This window comes from Arachis ipaensis, chromosome B06 (genome assembly GCF_000816755.2).
Source record: "Arachis ipaensis cultivar K30076 chromosome B06, Araip1.1, whole genome shotgun sequence".
Classification (NCBI taxonomy): domain Eukaryota; kingdom Viridiplantae; phylum Streptophyta; class Magnoliopsida; order Fabales; family Fabaceae; genus Arachis; species Arachis ipaensis.
This window is the reverse complement of record NC_029790.2, coordinates 4,451,412-4,460,218: the sequence shown is the minus strand read 5'-3', so window position 1 is coordinate 4,460,218 and position 8,807 is coordinate 4,451,412. Positions and strand designations below refer to the sequence as shown.

Genomic DNA, 8,807 nt, shown 5'->3' with positions numbered 1-8,807 from the left:
AGTTTTTTTATATTAAAAAATATTCATCTCCACATATACATGGAGATGAATATCTTCTAATATTTTATTACCTCAAACTAGCGAATCAAAATGCAACTATTTAACAACAAAACAAAACAAAAAACAGAAGCTGCCCTAACCATGTCCTGTGCATTTTTGCAACTTGCAAGCAAGATAAGTCATTATCAAGTATGTATTTACATAAGTACCTGCATTTTATTGTCCGTATAGAAAGATATATAAAATATTTGTGGGACATCGACGGTGCTGAGTGTTGGGGAAAAAAATAGTATTGAAATGTTTAGCTATTATTTATTTGTAACATATTTCATTTGAGTCATTAAAGAATACATACACATATATAATATTACATTACAATAAAATAACATTTTTGCAATGGTTGCAAAATTTTTGAGACAGTTTTAACAGTCGTAAAGTTCTTTTGTGACAGTTAAAAAAATGTCACCAATTTGAATATCACTAATGGACTTAATAACAGTTTTGAACAAATATTGATAAGATCATCGTTAAATTGTCTGTGATATTTTAGAAATATAAAACTATTACTATTTTTTTTTTCTAAAGTTAGAGGTGGGACTCGAACCCACGACTAATATGGGAAGACTATGCTATTTGAATTATAACTCGTGGGCAAACTGTCACCAATTTATAATAAGGTTAAGTACAATTTTTGTACCCTACTTTTTTTGCATACAAAATTGTCCCTTAGTTCGAGTTGATTTTAAAATCATCCTTCGAACAATTATATCCTTCTCCTTCTTCACCAAACTATACTCAGCAACAACAATGAATCAGAAGCAAAAACCCAAAAACAATGAAGCCATCTCTTCTTTTTTTTTTCTTCTTCTTTAGCAACAACAATAAGCAAACAATAGAAACAGAAGCAATAGAAGAATAAGCAAAAGTAAAATTGAAAACAAAAGCAGAATTAAAAATAAAAGCAGAAGCAACAAAAGTAGAATCAGAAACAACAGAAGTAGAATCAGAAGCATCAAATTTAAAAACATTAAAAACATAAATAGAATTAGAAGTAGAAGAAACAGAAGTAGAAGAACAACAGATTAAAAAAATAAGATACATAATCAAAAAATAGAATCAGAAGCATCTCTGCTTTCTTTTATTCTGCTTAATCACAACGCCAGCAACAACAACAATAAAATCAGAAGCACAACCAATATAATAAACATAAAAAATATAATCAGAAATACAAAGCTCAGATAAATGTGGTACTGTGCATTGCAGCAGATCAAAGAAATCAGAACACAAAGAGATCAAAGATTAAATCAGAAGCAGGTGAAATTAGAAGCAAAAGAAATAATGAACAATAAAATCAGAATCAGAAGTAGAAAAAATTATAAGCAAAAGCAAAATGAATTAGAAACAGAATCGGAACCCTAAGGAGGAGCAGAGGCGAGGATGCAAAGCGGCGTCGAGATGATCTTTTTAAAAAAATCCGATCCGATCCGATCCAATTTCGAGCGGTTTGGATTGGATTGGATTTGCGGTTTTGTAAATTAAAAAAATTAAATATATATAACAAGTCTCAACATCAAATTTCAAATAATCAACAATGACATAGCAAGTCTTAACAATATCTTAAAAAACCAACGATAACATAACAATAGAAATAAAATGATAGGTTAGTTAAAATAAATAAATAAATCACATTTTGAACATAAAACATCTATTAAATAATAATAATACATGAAAAATATAAAAATGTATAACAAATTGAATATGTTATAAGTATAATTGTAAACATAATAATAAAATAATAATATTATAACACATTATGAGGTTTGGATTGGATTGGATCGGTTATGAAAAGTATATCCGAAATCCGATCCGATCCAGCGGTTTGCAAAAAATAAGATCCAATCAAATCCGAATTAGTGCGGTTTTAATCGGTCTTCGGTTTAGATTGGATTGGATGAGTGGTTTAATTTGGATCGGTTTGGATTTGAACACCCCTAATGTATATTATTCAAAAGAGCAACATTAAAGAGATAATAATATAAAATTATCTTATTTAATTTAATATCTATAATTTTATGTATATAATATTTAAAATTATATACTTATTATATCTAATATTATGTATTTATTTTAGAAATAATTAATAAATATAAAATAAAATAATTTTAAGTTGATTTAAAATAATTTTTTCAACTATTTTCGTTAGAAGATAAGGTTAAACGAGCTTTCTCCCGTCCCCAATGCATATCCCTAGAATTTGTAATTTCGTGACTGAGCTTCTTGTAATCTTGTCACATATCCAATGGAGAGAACCAGAGAGATCACGATCGAACTACCTTTGTTTTATTTTATGTTTTGACGGGAACCTTTATTATTATTATTTTATTATTATTAAAAGAAATTAATCGATTATTTAAAAATTATCACGCTTGCATTGTAGCCGTTGAATTTAGAAGACATGTACCTATGTAGGACCTTCCCATCACTTTCTAGGTCCCAATAATGCTCCTATGCTGAACCCATTATGCATCTCTCTCTTCTTTGGAATAATATATACATATATTTTTAATACTCTACGAGAATATGAATTAAAGTAGCATATACATTCATGCCTGAGTTTTCCTGTAATACGGAATAAGACTCATCAGTGTCATGCATTAGACAAAGAAACTTTCCCAAGTCACCATAGATAACTAAGTTGAGCAAAGTATATATTTAACGAAACTCTTCCAAAAATATTTATAAATTTGTTCCATCTTACTGTATGTCTTATATTTACTTATTATAATAAAATTTTATATACTTTTTTAGCAATAATTGCACACACTATTACTTTCTTAATAACACTCCATGCTTGAGGAAAATTCAACATCCCAAAAATAGAGACATCCTTTGCCGAGATCACGTTAATGGAACCCTTATCAAAAATTCTTTCAAGAGAGATGAATCAAGATTGGTACGTCCCCTTTCTTCATGATTACCAGCCAATGAAAAGGGATACAATCAGCCTCCCATACAATTCTTATTATTGTTAGATCCGACCCATAATATAACTCGTTTACGAACAAATAATAACGGTTTACAATGTAATCTTTATATGAACACATCTTTATGGTAGCGTTTGAAAGAGAGACAAAGATAAAAAGATTAAGATTGAATCTGAGAGACAAAAATTAAAATAAGTTTTAGTATTGTATTTAGTGTAAAATAGAAGATAGAAATTGAAATAAGAATGAAGTCTTAATTTAATTTGCACAAAGAATAAAATTAGAATTAATTAATTAAAATAAGAATATTTTAAATACAAAATATTATTAAAATTTCAGTTTCTATTTTAAAAAATTTTATTCTTCTCTATTCTATTTTTTCTTGTTTTCTTTTTTTTTTTTCATTTTATAATTTTTTTGTTAGGGGTAATTTAGTAATAAAAATTAAAATTTTGGTAAAAAGGGACTATTTTAAAACTAAGTTAAACCTTAGGAATGATTTTATATGCAAAAAATGGTTGCGAGCAAAAAAAATGTTCAATCCCTATCTTAAGAATCAAAATCGTACTTAACCCTTTATAATACATATTAGGATGCTTTTTTATGCTATATTTAGTGACAGTTTGGTAATAACAATTTGAAATCTTCACTAAATTATTAATTTATATGATAGTTTTTTTTTTTTATATTTGCTGATAATTTTAAACTGTTATAATCTTTCTAACATTAACTTTATTATTTTAGAAGGTTTAAAAGAGAAGAAATAGTGACAAAAAAAGAATTAGATTAGAGTTTATACTCGTAAAAGAAGAAAATAAAAGAGACAACGCGAGGGACGGTGAACGACGAAAATGAACGGCAAACGCAAACTGCAGTGTGTTAAAGGTTGTGATGCTTCTCTTCTCATCTCCAACCACGGTGAATTAGAATTTTGAAAAAATAGGAAGTAAAGGAAACAGAACGAGAGATATAAATAGTAGATTGTAGCACAATAATGACGCTAAAAAAATTTATGTGTATAAGGTTTGTAATGTTACTTAATAGACACACTTACTTAAAATAATAATCACAAAATAAATTTTTGCCTTCTCTTTCTCCTTCTTCATTTACGTGCTTTTCTCTTTGTTTTCTTTTTTCGTTATTCTTGATTTCCATTATTTTTTGATATCAAGCTCTGAAATCGTTTTTGAAGAAGAAGAAGCAGCAGAAGATGAGGAGGAGAAAGAGAAAGAGTTCTGAATTATGCATAAGGTGTCCTTTGGGTGTATTTCTGTAATCGTTTGGGTGTATTTTTGTAATCGTTTGGGTGTATTTCTTAAGTTCCATTATTTTCAAAACGATTTCAAAGCTTGATTTCAGAAACCATGAAAATCGAAAAAAAAGAAGCAAGAATACCAGTAATAAACGCAAGTAAAACAACTAATGAAAAGGCAAAGAGAATAACAAAGAAATATCGTTTGAGTGTATTTCTGTAATCGTTTGGGTGTATTTCTGTAATCGTTTGGGTGTATTTCTGAAGTTCCATTATTTTCAAAATGATTTCAAAGCTTGATTTTAGAAACCATGAAAATCGAAAAAAAAAAGAAGCAAGAATACCAGTAATAAACGTAAGTAAAACAATTAATGAAAAGGCAAAGAGAATAACGAAGAAATATCGTTTGGGTGTATTTCTATAATCGTTTGGGTGTATTTCTGTAATCGTTTGGGTGTATTTCTGACGTTCCATTATTTTCAAAACGATTTCAAAGCTTGATTTTAGAAACCATGAAAATCGAAAAAAAAGGAAGCAAGAATACCAGTAATAAACGCAAGTAAAACAATTAATGAAAAGGCAAAGAGAATAACGAAGAAATACATGGAGGAAGAGAAAGAGGAAGAAGAGGAAGAGGAAGAGGAAGAGGAAGAGGAAGAGGAAGAGAAGTCGTTCATAATCCACGGTGAGTGAAGAGGAAGAGGAAGAGGAAGAGAAAGAGAAAGAGGAAGAAGAGTCGTTCATAATCCACTGTGGCGCTTTGGAAACTGAATAACGCATTAAAAGACCCTAATGTGTAGCAACTTGTAAAACTTGTAAGTAAAAAAGAGTTGTATGTGTAGCAAGCCTCTATATAAGTTTGGTTCATGCATGGATGATACATTAATACTTGCAACTAAGTAAGTAATAATTAATTAAGTAATGATCGAGTAATAATAAGGAAATTTTATAGTGATGATTGACGAATTTCACACAAAATATTTTCTTTAAGGAAATTATTAATTAAATACTGCTGTCTCCAGCTTTTTAATTTTATTACCAAAACATTTAAAACAAAATTAGTTATCAAATTGATAATATTCAATAGCTAATTTATAAATAAAAATTCAAAAACTAATTGTTAAAATAAAATTACCTTTTAATTTTTGGTAAAAAAACCTTAATTTTCTAAATTAGTCAAGCAATCAAGCTGGCCGACATAAAAAGAGATTATAGACTTTAATTTAATTAATTTTCCTTTCCGCCATGCATGTGGGTCACTTGCTAACTTTGTTCTCGTGATTTACTCTAATGGTATACGATTCATTAAATTATGCTTTGAAAGAAAATCTTTAATTTAATTAATTTACTCAACTGGCCTTCTAATAATTTTTTGGGAAGGATGAGACGAAACAAAAAAACAAATCTATATCATGGGAATCATATCACACGAGAGACGACAAAACCTTCAAATGATATGCTTGTATTAAGAAAATAATTAAATTACATTGGAGCTATAAAAATTAAAAATAAATTTATAAAGTTATCCTAGATCAGAGGAGCATAATATATAATACTAACAATTTCTTCTAATTACTTTATTTATGTATTCTCTCACATTACTTATTCCAAAGATGATTAGAGGAGTATTAATTAATTAATAAAATAAAGATGGATATGACTCTAAAAAAGTAATATATCACACTAATTTACTAATTGATAATACTTATTTTAAAATAGAGAAAATATGTTGATTGGACTTGAAATTTATTTTAATTTTTGAAAATACAATCCTAATATTACACTAAATTGTCTATTATTACAGAAGAAAATCAACATATTTAATAAAAAATAAATAGAGATTTAACTAGTAATATTAGTTCAAATATAAAATAAATATAAAATATATTAAATAATCTAAGCAACGAACATTTTTGTTATTATCATCACAAAACAAGAATCAAATTGAGGTTCAATTCGCTTCTCACACTTGTCAAGCTTCTTCACCATTTTAATTTGCATGGAATTTCTATTACCACAGGAACGTTACTAGGAATAAATACCCTTTCATATTTTTTTTTTCGGTTTTATTAAGTAGACAATAACTTTTATAAATAATAGAAATAATAAATTTTAAAATTAGTCTAATAAAATAAAAATATACACTGCATACAAATTACAGAAATTATAAATAAAAAAAGAAGACTATTATGTACACTACATTATTTACTAATTTATTGTCTACAAATACTTTTTCTTTCGATTTTTCACAATAAAAAAATGCTCTAGTAGCGATGCCGATATTCTTAAATCTTAACTAATAAATTGAAAATTTAGGGTGGTTTTAAGATAGGTTCTATAAATAATAAATATGAATCATATCAAAACCTAAACATGAATTAAATCAACCTACAAAAACTACTTTGATTTTATGAAAACTAAAATAATTTATCGCATATCAAATTAAAAATTACCCTTCAAAGAAAAGTACTTGCTAGGGCTGTTGGAATTTGAATGCGTACTTATTCTCCATTTGTAATAGTGTAGCACGTCATCTATGTGGGTTGTAGAGGATAATAAATATAGAGATGATAAGTGGATTTTTTATTTTAATAAATAAATTAATTATAATAATTACTGAAATAAATAATTTAAAAAATATTTACCAAAATAAAATTTTTTCTCTTATCTCGTTTATACTATAAACGAGATATATATATTTAAAAAAAATAAAAAAAATAAAAAATATTAATATTATCAATAATCCAAATTTTTAGCATGCAATTAGTACATACAAAGATTAGTAAAAGAGAATAAAATGGATATGTTTGATCAATTATTAAATATTGATGGGATGGTGGAATAGAATTGAAACAGCACGTTATCTCCCACAATTCACGCAAGGATAACCGTTTCAATTCTCTTTCCACTATCTCCATCAATCTCTCTTAACAATTGGCAAACGATTATCTTTATTTTTCAAATTTAAATCAATTCAATTCGATCATAATTTAATTTAAAATTTTTTAAAATGGATATGTTTGATCAATTAATACTAAAAAAAGAGTACATAAAAATTTGTAATTTAAATTATGATCCAATTGAATTGATTTAAATTTGAAAAAGAAAAATAACCGTTTGCCAATTGCTATGAGAGATTGATGGGATAGTGGGAAGAGAATTGAAACGGTTATCTCTCGCGTGGATAGTGGGAGATAACATGAGAGATAACCGTTTCAATTCTCTTCCTACTATCTCCTCAACTTTCTTGAGTACTAATTGATCAAACATATCTATTTTAATCTCTTCTACCAACTCTTTTATGTATTAATTGTATGTTAAAGTTTAGATTATTGATAATACTAATATATTTTATTATTCAATTTTTTTTAAATACACGTATCTCGTTTATACCGTAAACGAGATATACATGTTTTGCGTCCACCTGTCTTATCTCGTTTACAAGGTAAACGAAATAAGAGAAGTATTTATTTTGGTAAATATTTTTTAAATTATTTATTTCGGTAATTATTATAATTAAATTATTTATTAAATTAAAAAATTTCCATAAAAGTTGTAAATCCCTTATTTTAATGACATGAGAAATAAAATTATATACAAAATTACTAATATGTCATTCAATTAATGTATTTATTTTGTGCACTGAAGATTTCTAGTATTATATGAACCGATATTGCTTGTACAGGTTACAACTGACTAATTCTTTTTTTTCTTTTTTGTGTTGTAATTTAGAAAGATTCAAGATGAGCTACTAATGAAGAGATGTCCTAACTAGTGGTAAAAAATAATTATATCCGTTTAAAGATGATAAAAAAAATTTAGTTACTATTGGTTTTTATAATATGGAATTTTAACGATGTTATCATAAAAGTGTGATTTTTTTTATGACTACATAAAAGTGTGATTTACAATATTTAAAAGAATTTTATGTGTTTGAAATTGTTTGACTTTAAAATTATATTAATATTTTTATATTGTATGTTAATAAGGGCATAACTTAGTTTTTTTGGTGATGGGCAAAACTTAGTTGAGACAATGGAAGGTTATTACCTTCTAAATTTTTTATAAAAAAATAGTTCAATTGACTCAAATAATTTACTATGTCTCAGAGTATTCAAGTTTAATTCTCATCTCTTATTTTTATTGTTCAATAATTTTTTTATTTTAAACATTAAAAACATGTTAGATTTAGATTGAGTGGACCTTTGTTGGCTTTTACAACACATCAAAATTAAAAGATAAAATCAAATCAAATAAAAAATTATCTAACAAAAAAAAATTAAAAAATCACCTAACAATCAAATAAAATCAAAAAAGTTATCTAACAAAAAAAGATAAGAATAAAAAATCATCTAATAAAATAAAAGACAAAAATCATCGTTATAAAAACATGCTGCTAGCAGCTTCTTTATTCGCATTTGGCAGCTCTTTATTCAACAAGTAACACTCCATCTACGTTTGAGTTCAAATATAAAAAATTAGGTATTTTTTATTTATTTAATTTAATACTATTTTATATTTTATTATTTATTTAATTTAATTTTTTATATGATAAAAATATTAAAATATTT

General features: G+C 26.2%; 1 long non-coding RNA gene across 1 annotated transcript in view; it reads right to left on the bottom strand.

Moving 5' to 3' along the window:
- LOC110263105 overlaps positions 2,462-8,807 on the bottom strand; it is a 14,955-nt gene continuing 8,609 nt past the window's right edge. Inside the window, exon 3 of the long non-coding RNA XR_002348168.1 lies at positions 2,462-2,472. This is a non-coding gene — a long non-coding RNA (uncharacterized LOC110263105). The remainder of the gene's footprint in view (positions 2,473-8,807) is intronic.